Source organism: Eulemur rufifrons, chromosome 11, assembly GCF_041146395.1.
Source record: "Eulemur rufifrons isolate Redbay chromosome 11, OSU_ERuf_1, whole genome shotgun sequence".
Lineage (NCBI taxonomy): Eukaryota > Metazoa > Chordata > Mammalia > Primates > Lemuridae > Eulemur > Eulemur rufifrons.
The window spans coordinates 2,893,885-2,910,038 of NC_090993.1; the positions used below are offsets into that span (position 1 = coordinate 2,893,885).

Genomic DNA, 16,154 nt, shown 5'->3' on the forward strand with positions numbered 1-16,154 from the left:
AATAGAGAAACCCAATCAGGGAATTAAAATAAATATCGACGTTAGTGTCAACATGGATATTTATTTGGTACAAAGAGAATTCTACTCAGAGGCCATTCTCAAAGGAAGAACCTTTAAACGCCTCCACCCGCCTGTTAAATTTCTCTTCTAGTCCACTTTATTAAGCTAGAATTTGCAAACAGTACAATGCTCGCTTATCATGTGTATAGCTAGATGTGTTTGGCAAATGTATTTTCCCACGTAACCACACCACAGTTGAAGTCTTGAATATTTGTGACCCCCAAAAGTTCCCTTGTGTCCCTTTCTAGTCTGTCCCCTCCCCACCTCTAGCAACCAGCAACTGCCGATTTGCTTGCTGTTACTGTAGATCATCATCAGTTTTGTCTTTTCTAGGTTTTTATGTAAATAGAATCATACAGTGTAGTAGGCTGAGTAATGACACCTCGAAGATGTCCATGTCCTAATCCCTGGAACCTGTGAATGTCACCTTATGTGGCTGAAATGTGTCCCTTGAAAATGCGTATGTTGGATCCCTCACCCCCAGCACCTCAGAATGTGACTGTATTTGGAGATAGGGACTTTAAAGAGGTAAGTAAGGTAAAATGAGATCACATGGGTGGACCCTAATCCAATATGACTTTTGTCTTTATGAGAAGAGGGGATGAGGAGACATACACAGAGGAAAGACCACGCAAGAAGGCAGCCTTCTGCAAGCCAAGAAGAGACCCCAGAAGAAACCAACCCTACAGACACCTTGATCTTGGAGTTTCAGCCTCCAGAGCTGTAAGGAAATAAATTTCTGTTGTTTTAATTCCCTAGTCTGTGGTACTTTGGTATGGCAGCCCTAGCAAACTAATATATGTGGCAAAGGGACTTTGCAGATGTGATTAATGTGACTTAAAGGATCTTGAGATGGGAAGACAATCCTGAATTGTCTAGGTGGGTCCGGTGTAATCACAAGACTCCTAGTGAGAGGGAGGCGGAAGAATCAGAGCAGCAGGAGATGGGGCGTTGGAAGTGATGAATTGGAGTGATGTGAGGGCGGGGCCACAGGCCAAGGAATACAGGTGGCCTCTGGGAGCTGAAAAAGGTCTGCAGCCTCCAGAAGTGGTAAGTGGAGGCACCGCCCTGCCCACACCTTGATTTTAACCCTATGGGACTCATTTCAGACTTCTGACCTCTAGAACTGTTGTGAGAATAAATTTATGTTGTTTTAGGCACTCCATTTGTGGCAATTTGTTACAGCAGCAATAGGAAACTAATACATGCAGTATATATTCTCCTGTGTGTAGCTTCTTAAATTTAGTGGAGTGCTTTTGAGATTCATCTGTGTTGCATATATCAATAGTTTATTTATTGCTGTACAGTATCCCATTGTCTGGACATGATGCAATGTGGGTCTCTCTTCATCTGTTGGACATTTGGATTGTTTCCAATTTGGGGCTGTTATGAATAAAGCATGTCCCAGTCTTTGTGTGGACATGTTTTCATTTCTTTTGGATAAATGGCAAGGTCATATGGTAGGTATATGCATAACTGGTCAGAAACTGCCAGACTTTTCCAGAATGATTGTACTATTTTATATTTCCACCAGCAGTGTATGAGAGTTGCAGTTCTACATTTGGTCTTTTTTTTTTTTTTTGAGACAGAGTCTCACTCTAGCCCGGGCTAGAGTGAGTGCCGTGGTATCAGCCTAGCTCACAGCAACCTCAAACTCCTGGGCTTAAGCGATCCTACTGCCTCAGCCTCCCGGGTAGCTGGGACTACAGGCATGCACCACCATGCCCGGCTAATTTTTTCTATATATATATTTTAGTTGGCCAGATAATTTCTTTCTATTTTTAGTAGAGACGGGGGTCTCGCTGTTGGTCAGGCTGGTACATTTGGTCTTAATAGTCTGATTTTAACCATTCTTATGTGTGTGAAATGGTATTTCTTTGTGGTTTTGATTTGTATTTCCCTAATGATGACTAATGATGTCGAGCTGTTCATGTGGTTATTGGTCATTTAGAGATCTTTCTTTTGTTACATCTTATTAAATTTTTTTTGTTAGCTTTAACATTCAAAAATGTAATATGGAATCCAAAAAAGTATCTTAAATTATATAAAAAGTAACCCATATTAAAATTTAAAAAACAAGCCCAAAGCACCCCCAGAGAAATGGATTTAAAACTTAAAAGAGGCTGCCGGGTGTCCACCAGCTGGCTGTTTGAAGCCAGCAAAGCTGTTGTCCCTCAAAGCCTTGGTCAGGGCCAGCAGTGGAGGGGGAAGCCCTCAGAACACGTTCGTCATGGGCTTGACTGCTTAAAGCACGGGCCGTTGGCATACATAGTTCATCTTGAACACGGTGTCCACCAGGTGGTGGTGCTGCCCTGGCTGGCTGCCTTGGGCAGGTCCTCCGTGTGCTCACTGAGCTTGATCTGGATCACGTCCCCCTGCTCCTGGCACAGGTTATCTTGGGAGCCCGCCATGAAGCCCAGAATGAGGACCTTCTCAGGACGCGTGACCTTGTTGGCCATCGTGAACATCTGGGCAGCAAATATCCGCTTCCTTGTGAGGGACAGTTTCATCTTACGCTGCTGCTGGGCAGGGGGCTGGATCTGTGCGGCCACCATGGCCACGGGGGACACGTGGGTGGCGGGGACGACAGCCAGGGGTGGGGTGGTTGTCCGAGGCGAAGTGGGAGCCGCAGGTGTGGGCGCGGCCGAGCTCAGGCCCCTGCTCTTTGTACACAGGCGCCCTCTGCTTGAGCTGTGCTGGCAGCGTGGGGCTCAGGGCACTGGGCTCCGCTGGTGGCCGGCAGGCGGGCTTCCCAGGAAGACGGGGCTGGGGGCGTCTCGGAGCTGGGGATGTAGGAGGTGGGAACCACGCCGGGCACGGAGGGCAGCGCAGGCTTGGTGTTCAGGGACCCGAGTTTCTCTGTGGACACTAGGCCGGCCACGTAGTCCGGGGCGGGGTGAGGGGCGTTTTCAACAACCGTCCCTTCCTTGGCTGGTTTTCCCACCACCTCTGCATCTAGCGTCTTCCTTCTCTTTGCCTCTCGGCTGGCACCGGCCAAATCCAGCTCGGAATCAGCGAGCAGCTTCATGCCCCTTTCTTTCTGCAGCGGAGACCTTGCAGGGGCTCGGGGTCGGGTTCTCAGCGGGGCTGGGGGAGTGAGGGGTCCAGCGGGGGTCGCCGGGGCATCTGCATTCAACTCCTGGCACTCTAGCATGGCGGACTCTTCGCACTCGCCCATCTTCTGAGTTCTCCTGAGATACCTCGAACACTGGGATCCTGCTCCTCAAGGTCCAGGTTAAGAGACCCCGTGTCTGGAAGGGACTTCAGAATGTCCGTGACCGTGAGTTCCCGGGGTTCCGAGCGGAGGGGGGCGCGCTGGACGCTCTCCGAGGGGGTGTCCTCCGTCTCGTCTGCTGCGCGGCGCCCACGAGAGGCCGTGGGAGCAGGGGCGGGTGTTGTCGATGACCGTGACCGTGAGCAGGGTCGCCGTGCCGGGCGGCGCCCACAGCTCGTCTGTGGCTCCCAACTTGTGCAGGCACGGGCCTTGTCGCCTTGCCGCACGGACGCCATCACGGGGGAAGCCGCGCGCCACCGCCGAGCCGGCGTCCTAGGAAGACACCTACGCGCCCCGGCGAGGACCCCAACATGGCTGCGCCCATGGGTCGCGGAGCCCTTATGAGAATGACTTTAAAAACTATCAAAAAGAAAAAAAAGGGGGGGGGAGAACATTTATTCTTGAATAGAAGGACTCTCAGAAAAATACAGTTGTACCCAGGTTCTATTTTGCAAATAACCTACGCGTTTAAATTTCCTCCCAAGGGAGGCCAAGGACGAGTCTCACCGCCGTCAGGGCTGGAGACACAGGTATCTGTCTCGCTAAATGACAGTGGTGGGCTTGAAAACGCAAACCTGGAGAACTATCCCGGAGCTTCTCCCAGTAGGTGGAGAAGGGCCCCTCATCCGTGGGGACGGGAGGAGGTTGTGACTTACGGGAAGAGTGAGGCGCCCCCTGGGCCCTGCGGAGTTGAGATGAGGCAGAGAAGGCCACCATCTTCCCTCTTCTCCCTTTGTCCCCCATTTGGAACTTGGCGGGGAAGTTGCTCAACAGCTGTTGCTCAGCAACAGCACCTGATCCCGCACCGCCCTTCAAAGGGGCTTCGGTGGCGTTGGATGGTGATCAGGGATTACTGTCTCTGAGCCTTGGGACAGAATGAAGCTTCTTGTCGTTCCTGAGGGGGTATGAGGTCGGGCCCCAAGTAGAGAGCCAGCAGTCCTTCCATGGGGCCTGCTGTGGAGCAGGGTGAGGTGTCCCCTGAGCCAAGGGTCACTGAGAGCTGGGGAGGCCGGGCTGACTTACGAGCACCTGTCCCACTAAGCCAGGAGACCCCAGGTTCTGAGTTCTGTCCCCAGGGCCTGCTGCTACCAGCAGGAAGTAGACAGCGAGGAGACCACTCACCGCCCACGGCCACCCTCTTCTACCCACTCCACCTCCTGGCCACAAGGCACATGGTCCACCCTCTAGTAAGCCAGAACATACTCGGAGGGCAGCTGAGAAGCTGAACACATGGATGGATAAAACAAATGTAATAAAATATTAATATTTGGGGAATCAGGGTAAATTCTTTATACTATTCCTGCAGCTTTTTCTGTGAGTTTGAAATTATCAAAATAGTTTTCGATTTTAATAACGTCTTCCTATTAAAACATTGAGGTTAATTTTTTATTTTTATTTTTTTTACTCCAGCATAACTGATTCTGACAATTGACAGTCTTTGTTTTTGAAATACTGTGTTCTCTAGGCCTTGGTGACACCTCACTCTCCTGATTCTGAGAATGTTGGATTTTGTCTAAGCCCTGTGATCCTGGAAAGTCCCCTTTCCCCCATGCTTTGTGTTCTAGAAAACTTACTGCAAAGAACTACCTTCCCAAAGGACTTAATTAAGACTCATAGAAGCCGCCTTGTTTACCCATGCTGGGGGCAGATACATGCAGACCCTCCAAATCCCCGTTCTTGGCTGAGCTGCTTTTCCCCACTGATCAATCAGAACAGAATGGGTTAAGCTTCTCTCCTTCCCTGAACTTTGGCCTGTCCTCAGCCTGAACCTGCAGACAACCCCTCCCGGGGAGGCTGCCCCGAGGGTAAAACAGTCTGTGATCTACTGTCCAGTCCTGCCTCCCTTCCATCCTGCTTCCTCACACCTGCTCTTGTCTTGTTTACTCTCCTATTAAAACCCTGTTTGCCCAGCTCTTGGGAGCTGGCAGAGCTTAAGTCACAACTTCCCTCTACTGCAGGGGTCCCCTTCCTGCCCTGCCCTTGCAATAATCCTTTGAAATAAAGTCTCTCCTTACTAAATCCAGTTTTATTTTCATTTGACAATTTACTCCTACTCTGGTTCCCTCCTCTTGTTCCTTCCTTGGTCATTCCAGGTCTTCCCTACCTTTACCCTAAACGTAGGGGCTTTTCAGGGCTGGGTTCTGATTCACTTCTCTGCTTGCTTCCCTTCCGCCCTATGTGATTGGGTCCATTCTGGTGGCTTTTACATGCAGGTGGCCTTCCCTAACATCGATCCCTCCTTACCAACGGAACCCTCGTGTGCTCGGGGTGTTCTTGTGCACATTTAACATTACTCATCTCTCGGGCTCTCGGGCATGTAGGGGTGACCGTAAGGCTCAGTTCTGCCCACTCAGTGATAAGTAGAACTATAGTTGGTGGATCTTCCAGAAAAGCAGTTGTTTTCCTGATTTTAAAAGTGGTGAGGGGACATGCTCAGTTGTGATCTGTCTTTTGCCTTATTCTTTTTTCCTTGAGTGGGACGCAGATGTGATGCTTTGAAAGATCACAGCCACTTTGTGACCATGAGGGTGAAAGCCACAGACAAAGCATGTATGGCCAAGAAGGAAACCACAAGGAGGCTGGGGACTTGATGACTTCCTTGAGCAGCTGCCTACACTTCTTATGTTGGAAAAATAAACCACTATCTGGTTAAACCACTATAGTTGGGTTTCTAGTGCATGCAGCCAAATGCAAGCCTGACCTAACTTCCAAATACGTATTTCTATTCCAGATATCTCTGTTTAATTGATACCTCTCCCACTCACTCCTCTTTTTCTCTCCCACCAAACCCCCCACATCTGCTCCTCCAGTGTTTACCACCCCCTAAATGCTAAGTAGTTTCCCCAGAACTTTTAGAAAGGGAGCTGTATTTATTTAAGAAAATATCATGGCATCAAGTGGGAGATGAACCCCTGAGGCCACATATCAGAAAATTAATGGAATAGATACAGTGCTTTATAATGGAACAGGATTTTGAGGGTAGAGAAAAGGAGGGGAAGATGTTTCTTGTAGCTGGATGATGCAATATTTTCACATACGTTTCCAGGTGAATAAACTGGAAGCAGAATCCATCATTTTTTTCTTGCAACAAAGCAGCCCTTTTTTCCCTCCTTGAGGTCCTCACTCCCTTTGGGTGGTTCTTAAGCAACGGCAACAGCATCCTCCAAAGCTTCATCCTTGGTAGCAATAGCCTCCGAATCCCGGAGTCACAGGTGGGGTTTACTCCAGCACAAGCTATAAACTTTCACCCCGAACTGGAGCTGCTCCCTCATCCCCCTGCCCCAACAGGACATGGTGCATAGTCACTATGCCCTCTGAGGGCCGTGGTGGCAAGACAAATGGCAAAGCAGAGCTGTTCAGAGGCATCTGTGCTTGGGGACTGAGAGAGAGGACCCGACGGGACAGGAGGACCTCCCTGACTCCACACGGCCACCCTGCAGGATGGAGCACGGACATGGTTTCCCACCAGCTCTCCAGGTATGAAAAATATATAGAACAATCAGGATGCTTCTGGCTCCAAGTACCTGATGGCCTTAATAGGCGGTGACATTGGTTAAACTGAGATAAATCTTAATGTGAGCTCCAGTTGGCTTAAACGGGAGTTTAGCATCTCACAAAACAAGAGGCGGAGGAGGGTGGTTCTGGATTTGGTTTATCCAGAAGTTCAATAACATCATCTTTGATTTTTTTCCCCCATTCTTTCCATTTTTCCTCTCTGGTATTCTGACCCACACAAAGCCAGGTGCAGGGGGAGAGACAGAGAGCATCTTCCTGTGTCATTTTTTAAGGGCAGTGAAAACCATTCTTAGAGTCCCCTGGGCAGATTGCCCACGGAATCTCATTGGCCAGGATTGTGTCACATCCTTATGCCTAAACCCCCTGGAATGGGTCTGGGAGAGTCCTGGCAGGCCTAGACCAATCAGAACTTAACCCTGAGTCTCAGGGGGGAGGGGTGGATGCCGCGTGAAACTGGAATTCATTAGTGTGGAAGAAATGGGACCGGAGCAGGGAAGGCTCTAGAAAACTAACAGTGTTGCTACGACAATGGTCTTAATTTTTCTGTCACTTAAGCTCCGTTTTGCCTATTGATAGAAAACATAATCTTAATTCCTGGTAAACTCATTTTTGTGAATCGTCCTCTTCTTCCTTCTCCCTGAACACCTGGCCTGTGTAGTATCAGGACATAGGGGAGGGGTGGGGGAGGCACATGTGGTCCTGGATTGGCATCTTTCTACTTTGTTTTCTTTTTTTTTTTTAAATAAATTTTTTAATTGTGGTAAAAAATACTTAAAATTTACCATTGTAACCATTTTTAAGTGTACAGATAACGGTGTTAAGTATATTCACGTTGTTGTGAAACAGATCTCCAGAACTTTTTCATCTTGCAAAATGAAATCCTATATGCATTGAATAACTTCCCATTTGCTCCTTCCCTGAGCCCCTGACAACCATCATTCCGTGGTTTTGACTGCTCTGGACACCTCATGTAAGTGGAAAAAGACAGTATTTGTCTTCTTGCGGCTGGCTTATTTCAGTTACCATAATGTCCTCAAGGTTCATCCATGTTGTAGCATGTGTTGGGATTTCCTTCTTTTTTAAGGCTGAATAATATTCCATTGTACGTATATACCACGTTTTTGTTACTCATCTGTTGATGGACATTTGGGTTACTTCTGCTCCTTGGCTATTGTGGATCATGCTCCTATGAACATGTGCAGATATCCCTTTGAAATCCTGCAGTCAGTTTGGACATAGACCCAGTGGTGGGATTCCTGAGTCATACAGTAATTTTATTTTTAATTTTTTGAGGAACCTCCATACTGTTTTCCATAGTGGCTATACCATTTTACATTCCCATCAACAGCACACAAGGGTTCCAATTTCTCTAAATCCTTGCCAACATCTGTTTTTTTTTGGTTTTTTGATAGTGACCATCCTAATGGGCGTGAGGTGGTATCTCATTGTTGTTTTGATTTGCATTTGATTTTGAGCATCTTTTCATATGCTTTTAGGCCATATCTCCTTGGGAGAAATATCTGTTGAAGTCCTTTGCTTAATTTTAATTGTTTGTTGTTGTTGTTGAGTTGTAGAAGTTCTTTATATATTCTGGCTATTAACCCTTTATCAGCTATATGATTTGCAAATATTTTCTCCCATTCCATAGGTTGCCTTTTCACTCAATAGATTGTTTCCTCTGATGCACAGTTTTTAAGTTTGATGAACTCTCATTTGTCTATTTTTGTCTTTGTTGCCTGTATTTTTGATGTCATATCCAAGAAATCATTGCCAAATCCAATGTCATGGAGCTTTTCGCTTATGTTTTCTTCTAGGAGTTTTATAGTTTGGGGTCTGATGTTTAGATCTTTAATCCATTTTGAGTTAATTTTTGTATATGGTGTAAATCTAGGTCCCACCTCATTCTTTTGCAAGTGGATATTTAGTTTTCCCAGTAAGATTTGTTGAAGGAGACTGTTCTTTCCCCCACTGAGTGGTCTTGGCACCCTTGTTGAAGATCATTTGATCATATATGCAAGATTTATTTCTGGGATCTCCATTTTGTTTCATTTATCTATAATATCTGTCTTTATGGCAGTACCACCCTATTTTGGTTACTTTAGCTTTATAATGTTTTGAAATCAGGAAGTATGAGGCCTCCAACTTTGATCTTCTTTTTTCACGATTGTTTTGGCTCTTTAGGGTCCCTTGAGATTCCATATGAATTTTAGGACAGTTTTTTCTGTTTCTCCAAAAAACGTTATGTGATTTTGATAGGGATTGCATTACATTTGTAGATCACTTTGGGTATGGACATTTTATCAATATTAAGTCATCCAATTTAGGAACACAGGACATCTTTCTATTTATTTGTGTCTTTAATTTCTTTTAGCAATGTTTTGTAGTTTTCAATGTGTAAGGCTTTTATCTCCTTGGTTAAGTTTATTCCTAAGTATTTTATTCTTTTTGAAGCTAATGTAAATGGATTTTTTTTTTACTTAATTTCCTTTCTGGATTGTTCGTTGTTAGTCTACTGTAGTTATGACTGCGATGATCAGTAGCCTTAGGACCCACACCACATCCCCTTGTCCCAAGTATGGGACCGTCCCAGTTTCTCCCTCCCTGGCCTTCCTCTGGCTTCTGTGCCCATCTCATAGGCACAGGACGGGCTGCAGCTTTCTGGGACCACAGAAAACTTGGAGAAGTCTTGGGTCCTCTACCTGGACCTCCATGTAGTCCTTTCTGCTCCTGAGCACCTGTGTCATGGCAGGACAAGGACCTCTGAGAGCCTGTGGTCCCCAGGGTCCCAGGCAGGAGGGGGCATGTCCCCTCTGTTATCTGGGGTTCTACCACCCGCTTGAAGGGAAGCTGGGGAGGGAGGAGAGGGAGACTGTGGGGCCCTGGGCTCTTCTCCTAGAGCCAGTGCCAGCACCTCATCCTGTTGATCTCCTCTTGCATTCTCCTCTCACCCATACCCTGGAGAGAGTTTTGCAAATCTTGTCCCTGATGGGGAAACACTGACTCAGCTTATGTTCTTAACCAGTTTTTCTGTCTCACATCTAAAGTCCAGCTGTTTTAAATGTCAAAGGAAAAAAGCTAGAAGGCTTTCCTGTTTCTGCTGGGAAGCTTCCCTTGGAGCAAAGGCCACAGGGGCTGGGTGAAAAGGAGGGCGGGAACACAGTGCTTCCTTCACTGGGTCACAGGTGGGCACTGACCTCTCGGCAGCCTCCCTGCCTGGGTCCCTCCGTCTCGGGCTCATCACTTCCTGCGAATCAGATGAGCTGACGGAGGAAGACCCTGAGTCAGGCCTGGTTCTGAGCTTAAATTCTGCAGCAGTGGTTCTCAAAGTGTGGTCCTGGGGGCCCATGAGGTCAAAACCATTTCATAACAATACCACAGGTTGCCTTTTCATTCTCTTTCTATCACAAGTGTACACTGGAGTTTTCCGGAAGCTGCATGATATATGACATTGCAAGGGATTGAATACAGAAGCAGACAAGAAGCAGATATGAGAACCCAGCTGTCTTCTGTTAAGCCATTCTATTCTGTTAAAGAGAATTGCCGAAATGTTAAAAAAAAAAAAAAAAAAGCCACTCTTCATGAATTGTTTCTGTTTTGCAGAAATATGGCTATTTTCATAAAACTATGTTATTTGTGCTAACATGAAATGTTTAATTTTGTTAGTTTAAAAGAAACTGATACATCATTTAAAAAAAAAACAAAAAACTTCTCCATTGTAATTTCTAAATAGAATAGAACTAACATAACAAAAGGTCTTCAGGGTCCTCAGTAATTTTTCCAAGTGTGAAGGGGTCCTGAGACCAAAAAGCTGGAGGACCGCTGCCCTGTCCAGGAGGACTGCTGCTTTTTCCTGGTGGCTTTACAGAAGCCACTGTCCTTCAGCCACTTCCCCTGCGAGCGTGCAGGCCCCTCCACCACCCGGAATGTCCCCTGCCGGGGGCCCGGCGGCGCCAGCACGGCCACACGAGGGCAGCCCTGCGCTCACCGCTCGCCCGCGGGAGCAAAGGGGATGACCCGGTCCCTGCTCTGGGGGAGGCCGAGGTCCCCGCTTCTCCAGGCGCCAGGGGAGACGCCCAGATCGCCCAGAGCCCGATCACCGCACAGGGGCGGACATGCTTGGCGAATGACCTTGACTTCCGTGTCGTGCAGATGAGCGCAGAGTCCCATTTGCCAGATTCTCGGCTTCCACGCGGATGGGAAGGGGCCCTGCAGGAGCACGTGGTTCTCCTGCAGCCGAGCAGCGAGGAGAGAGGAGCCTCTTTTATTTAGTCCTGGAGGAAGGAGGAGGTAAAGCGCAGATGAGAGGTTTTACCCAACACTAGGGCCTCCTATTTTTTTTTTTTTTTAATCAGATGAGGTCATGAACATGGCTAGCAATGGAAAACAAAGCCTTGCAGTCATTTAATGCAGAGATAATATCTCACTTCCTGTTAGCCAGTGGCTCCTACATCCTCTCCCAACAACCTCAAAGCAATCTGGCAGGATTGAACTGTCTCAACTGTTGGACAGTAGAAAGGGCTTGAGCTCTGAAGTCACAAGACAGGGGTTCAAGTCCTGATCTGTGTCTTTTCCTTCTTACTATAATGCCAACTGCACGTTGGTTTTTTACCCTGGATATTTATTATGGTGTTGAGTCAACTCAGTGATACATAGAAAGTCGGCAGTCTCTGCTAAAGTGTGGCCTGCTGGCCAAGAAGAGGTAGCTGTGTGACTTTGGGCAAGCTGCTTAACCTCTCTGAGGTTTTAGTGTTCTCAACTGTAAAAAAGGGATAATAATGTCATAGGGTTGCTGTGAGAATTATATGATACAATAATATTGAGTATCTAAAGTGCTTAATTCAGTGCCTGGCTTATAGTAAGTGCTCAATAAACAGTGGCTATAAACATCACTGCATTTGAAATTCTCAATGTTTTCAACGTCCCAGAGTCAGATAGAATTTCAGATTTGATTTGATGTTTTCAAAGAGTGTTCAGAATACTTTCTCCCCTCACGATGTTCCAAGATAAAGGGTTCTGTGGCCAAGTATGATGGGAGGTTTAAAATTCAGGGTTGTGCCTTAAAGGCTCAGTGAGGCCACAGAACAAAGAAACCTGTTGAACTCTGATTATTCCAACCTTTGTCAAACCGATTTGACTGCAGAACCTTCCAGGTTGCAACATGTCCTGGCCATCTGGCCCGTGCAGACATCTGTCCTATGATGCCTCCCGTAAGTGATCGTGTGCACTCTGCTTGAACATCCCGAGCCAGAGCTTGATCACCACGAACAATCATAACAGCTAATGCGTAACATTTTGCTATATGCCAGGCACTGTGATAAGCAAGTGCCATGTATTAACTCATTTAATTCTTACAACAACACTAAGAAGTAGAGAGTTATCATCTCTTTTTATGGGTGAAGAAACTGGGGCTTAGAAGAGCTAAGGAACTTGCCTGAGGTTGTGCACATGGCAAGAAAGTGCCAGAATGCAAATTCAGGTTGGTCCAACTCTGGAGCCCAGTGTTCCCCACCACCTGCACAGCTCCTGCAACCCACGGGGTCGCCTCTCACTGTTGGAAAGTCCTTCCTGGTGTCGAGCTGACATCCAGTCCAATTCCAGTCACTTCCTTTCTCCCAGGTGCACAGGCGTCAGTTTCAATTCTAAATATCTTTTGTCATTGTTTCCAGAGCCGTATCATCCGTTCTGTTCCTTTTTCTCCTGACTTGCTCAAGTACTTCTGCATTCTGTTTGGACTAAAAGTCTCAAAAACTGAACACAAGTCTGTCTACTTCTCCTGCCTCAGCCTCCCGAGTAGCTGGGACTACAGGCATGTGCCACCATGCCCGGCTAATTTTTTCTATATATTTTTAGTTGGCCAGATAATTTCTTTCTATTTTTAGTAGAGACGGGGTCTCGCTCTTGCTCAGGCTGATCTCGAACTCCTGACCTCAGGCGATCCTCCTACCTCGGCCTCCCAGAGTGCTAGGATTACAGGCGTGAGCCACCGCACCCGGTCCTTGTTTTAATTCTTTAAAAAATTTTTTTAATTGACAAAAAGTGTGTATCTTTATCATTTACAACATGTTTTGAAATATGTATACATTGTGGAATGGCTAAATCAAGTTAATTAACATGCATTACCTCACAGATGTATCATTTTTTGTAGTGAGAACACAAAATACACTCTTAGCAATTTTTCAAGAATACAATGCATTATTAACTGTGGTCACCATGATCTCTTGAACTTATTCCTCTTATGTCACTGAAATTTTGTATCCTTTGACCAACATCTCTCCAAGTGTCCCCCTGGCAACCACCATGCTGCTCTCTGCTTCTATGAGTTTGATTGTTTTAGAGCCCACATATAAGTGAGATCATGCGGTATTTGTCTTTCTGTGCCTGATATTTCACTTAGCATAATGTCCTCCAGTTCCATCCATGTTGTCTCATATGACGGGACTTTTTTTTAAAGGCTAAACAGTATTCCAGTGTGTATTTATAGAACATTTTCTTTTTTTTTTTTTTTTTTTTTTGAGACAGAGTCTCACTCTGTTGCCCAGGCTAGAGTGAGTGCCGTGGCGTCAGCCTAGCTCACAGCACCCTCAAACTCCTGAGCTCAAGCGATCCTCCTGTCTCAGCCTCCCGAGTAGCTGGGACTACAGGCATGAGCCACCATGCCCGGCTAATTTTTTCTATATATATTTTTAGCTGTCCATATAATTTCTTTCTATTTTTAGTAGAGATGGGGTCTCGCTCTTGCTCAGGCTGGTCTCGAACTCCTGAGCTCAAACGATCCGCCCACCTCGGCCTCCCAGAGTGCTAGGATTACAGGCGTGAGCCACCGCGCCCGGCCAGAACATTTTCTTTATCCATTCATCCACCGATGGACACTCGAGTCCATATCTTGGCTATCGTGAGTAGTGCTGCAACGAACATGGGCGTGCAGGTATCTCTTTGCCAGCCTGATTTCATTTCTTTTGGACATATACCCAGGAGTGAGATTATTAGACCATATGGTAGTTCTATTTTTAATGTTTTATACTTTTTTTTAAACAATATTTCCTAAGTATTTTCTGACATCATTGAACACTCCCTGAAAACAGTTTCAAAGGCTGTATAATTCATTGTATCAATGGTTAATCATTTACACAGCCATTCCCCTTCTGCCGTACTTTTAGATGGTATCTTAATTTTTTGCTTTTATAAATAAGGCTTTTTGTGCAAAATAACTTGGTCCATAGTTTGCATTGGTTCCGTAGGATAAACACCCTGAAGAAGTATTATTAGGTCTAAGAATATGAACATAATAAGGGCTCACTCTTTCGAAAGAGGAAATAAAGTTAGGAAACAGACCACGTGCTGGCGCTTAGTGGTCAATTCTTACCCTTCTGAATGTTCGAGGCCACCCATTTCATCTTCTCTTTTAGCCACTCAGCCCATGTTAATGTCAGATCACCAATGTATATTTTTTAGATTCCAATTTCTAAGCCTTTTTAAAAATCAGGAAGACGTTGCCTGCCCCTTCCGTCTTCCAGCAGCATTTCTGTTCACTGTTCACATTTCTGTTCGTCAGAGATGAAGTTAACTCTCTGTGAGCTCCTTCAGTACCCTTGGATATGATTTGTGCAGGTCAGAAGCCGGGCAGGGGTGGCTCGCAGGTGGCAAGATGGGCCACAGACTGCATTCGGCAGGCGCAAAGGACCAGAGGTGACTAAACGTGAACCTCGTCCTGCCTTCTGCCCGGGCCCTGCTCCTGAGAACCGGCCACACTTTTAGGAGGACTTCAGACCTGCACAAGGTAGAGAACAGAAGTTCGAACCAATCTTATCTAGGGAGGCTCCACTGACATCTCTCTGAGAAACATAATAAATAGAGCCATTAGGAAAATACTACTACTGATAATATGGTAAAATAAAATTAAGAATTAAGTAGGTGGGCCAGGAATTTGCCCTTTTCAACGCCGAGGCGCAGAGAGATTACAGCATGTACCTAAGGGTGTGTGTTGGCAGCGCCTGGCTGTGCTCTCAGGTTCTTTGTTTGGCTCCTTCTCCTTCTCCTTGTCCTCAGTCCTCGCCTGGGCGGCAAGGACAGTGTCGCAGCCGCAGCCACCGGGTAGCTCCTCGCCACCTCCCCTCACCACCGGCTGCTCCTGGGCCTGCGGGGCCTTTGGGACAGTGTGAGTGAGGAATCGGTTCCTACCACCTTGGAGACAGAGTTTTCCTAGTAAGGGGAAGCACGTGAAAAATACGTCCATTAATAAATTCCTCAGCGGAACATAAAGATATTTTATCTAGTGTCAGAAGGTTTTCTTTGTTCCCATCAAAGGTTCAGGCCCCACACAAGGTGGGTGAACCAAAGGTGGGGAGACGCTGGAGCCACCCGGGGCCGCCGCAGGGGAAGAGTCTGTTGATCTGGCCCACTGTTCTCCTCTCTTCCAGATAAGGACGCGTGTTTGCGTGTTGACTGGTGGAGGGGAGGAGGTTTCCTGGGTGCAAAGTGCCCAAGCGCAAACCCTGAGATAAAAAGTCATAAATAGACCCGGAGCCTGACCCGGAGCCAGGCTCGGTGTCCTTGGGCTGGTCGGAATTGCCGGCCAGGTCCCAGGTCTGGGGGAGGGGGGTGCTGGGGCTCAGCAGCTGCTGTGGAAATTTCCATGGGCTGTCCACCCGCTCCCTGGGGAAGCTCTGCCATCGGCATGGCACGGGGAGGATGTGCCGTGTCATGGGTTTTGAAAGAGGCACCAGACGTGGTCCCAGCCCACAAGGAGCTAAGCCCCTAGAGAAGAGCCTCAGGGATGCTTGCCCAGAGCGGCAAGTGAACAAACAAGTTGGAAAATCTTGAAGCTGTAAATAAGGTCAAGGCGTGGAACCGGTCAAGAACAAGTCAATGTCACCTTCCGATTATTACTATTAGAGCCCATTTCACCTTCTAAGGAAAATGTCGAAAATACAAACTTCATAGGAAGGGAAAAGCTGATTTTATTAATTTACTAATAAAAGGGTGACAGACAATCTATTAATGTTTTAAAAGAAAAAAAACAAACTTTTTACGATTTATTACGACTTGCCAGAGTTTGATGTCCTCTTAAGAATTCGGGTTAAAATTACAAAATCATCTTTAATATAAAAATCAATGAGAAATTATCCAAAGACATCCAGTTCCATGTGTTGGTAATTGTTACCAAAAGCTTTAGAGTGTGTAATTTTATAACATCAGATGTTGTAACCGTCCCAGGAAATGGAGGTGTGTTTCCCCCCCCCAGTAAGATTTAGGTCGTGTGCGTGTGTGTGTGTGTGTGTGTGTGTACGAGTGTGTACACATGTGT

General features: G+C 46.6%; 1 pseudogene; it reads right to left on the minus strand.

The window, feature by feature from the left end:
- Window positions 1–2,167: 2,167 nt before the first annotated feature.
- Window positions 2,168–15,526, minus strand: LOC138393362 (negative elongation factor A-like; annotated as a pseudogene).
- Between the last annotated feature and the right edge of the window lie 628 nt (window positions 15,527–16,154).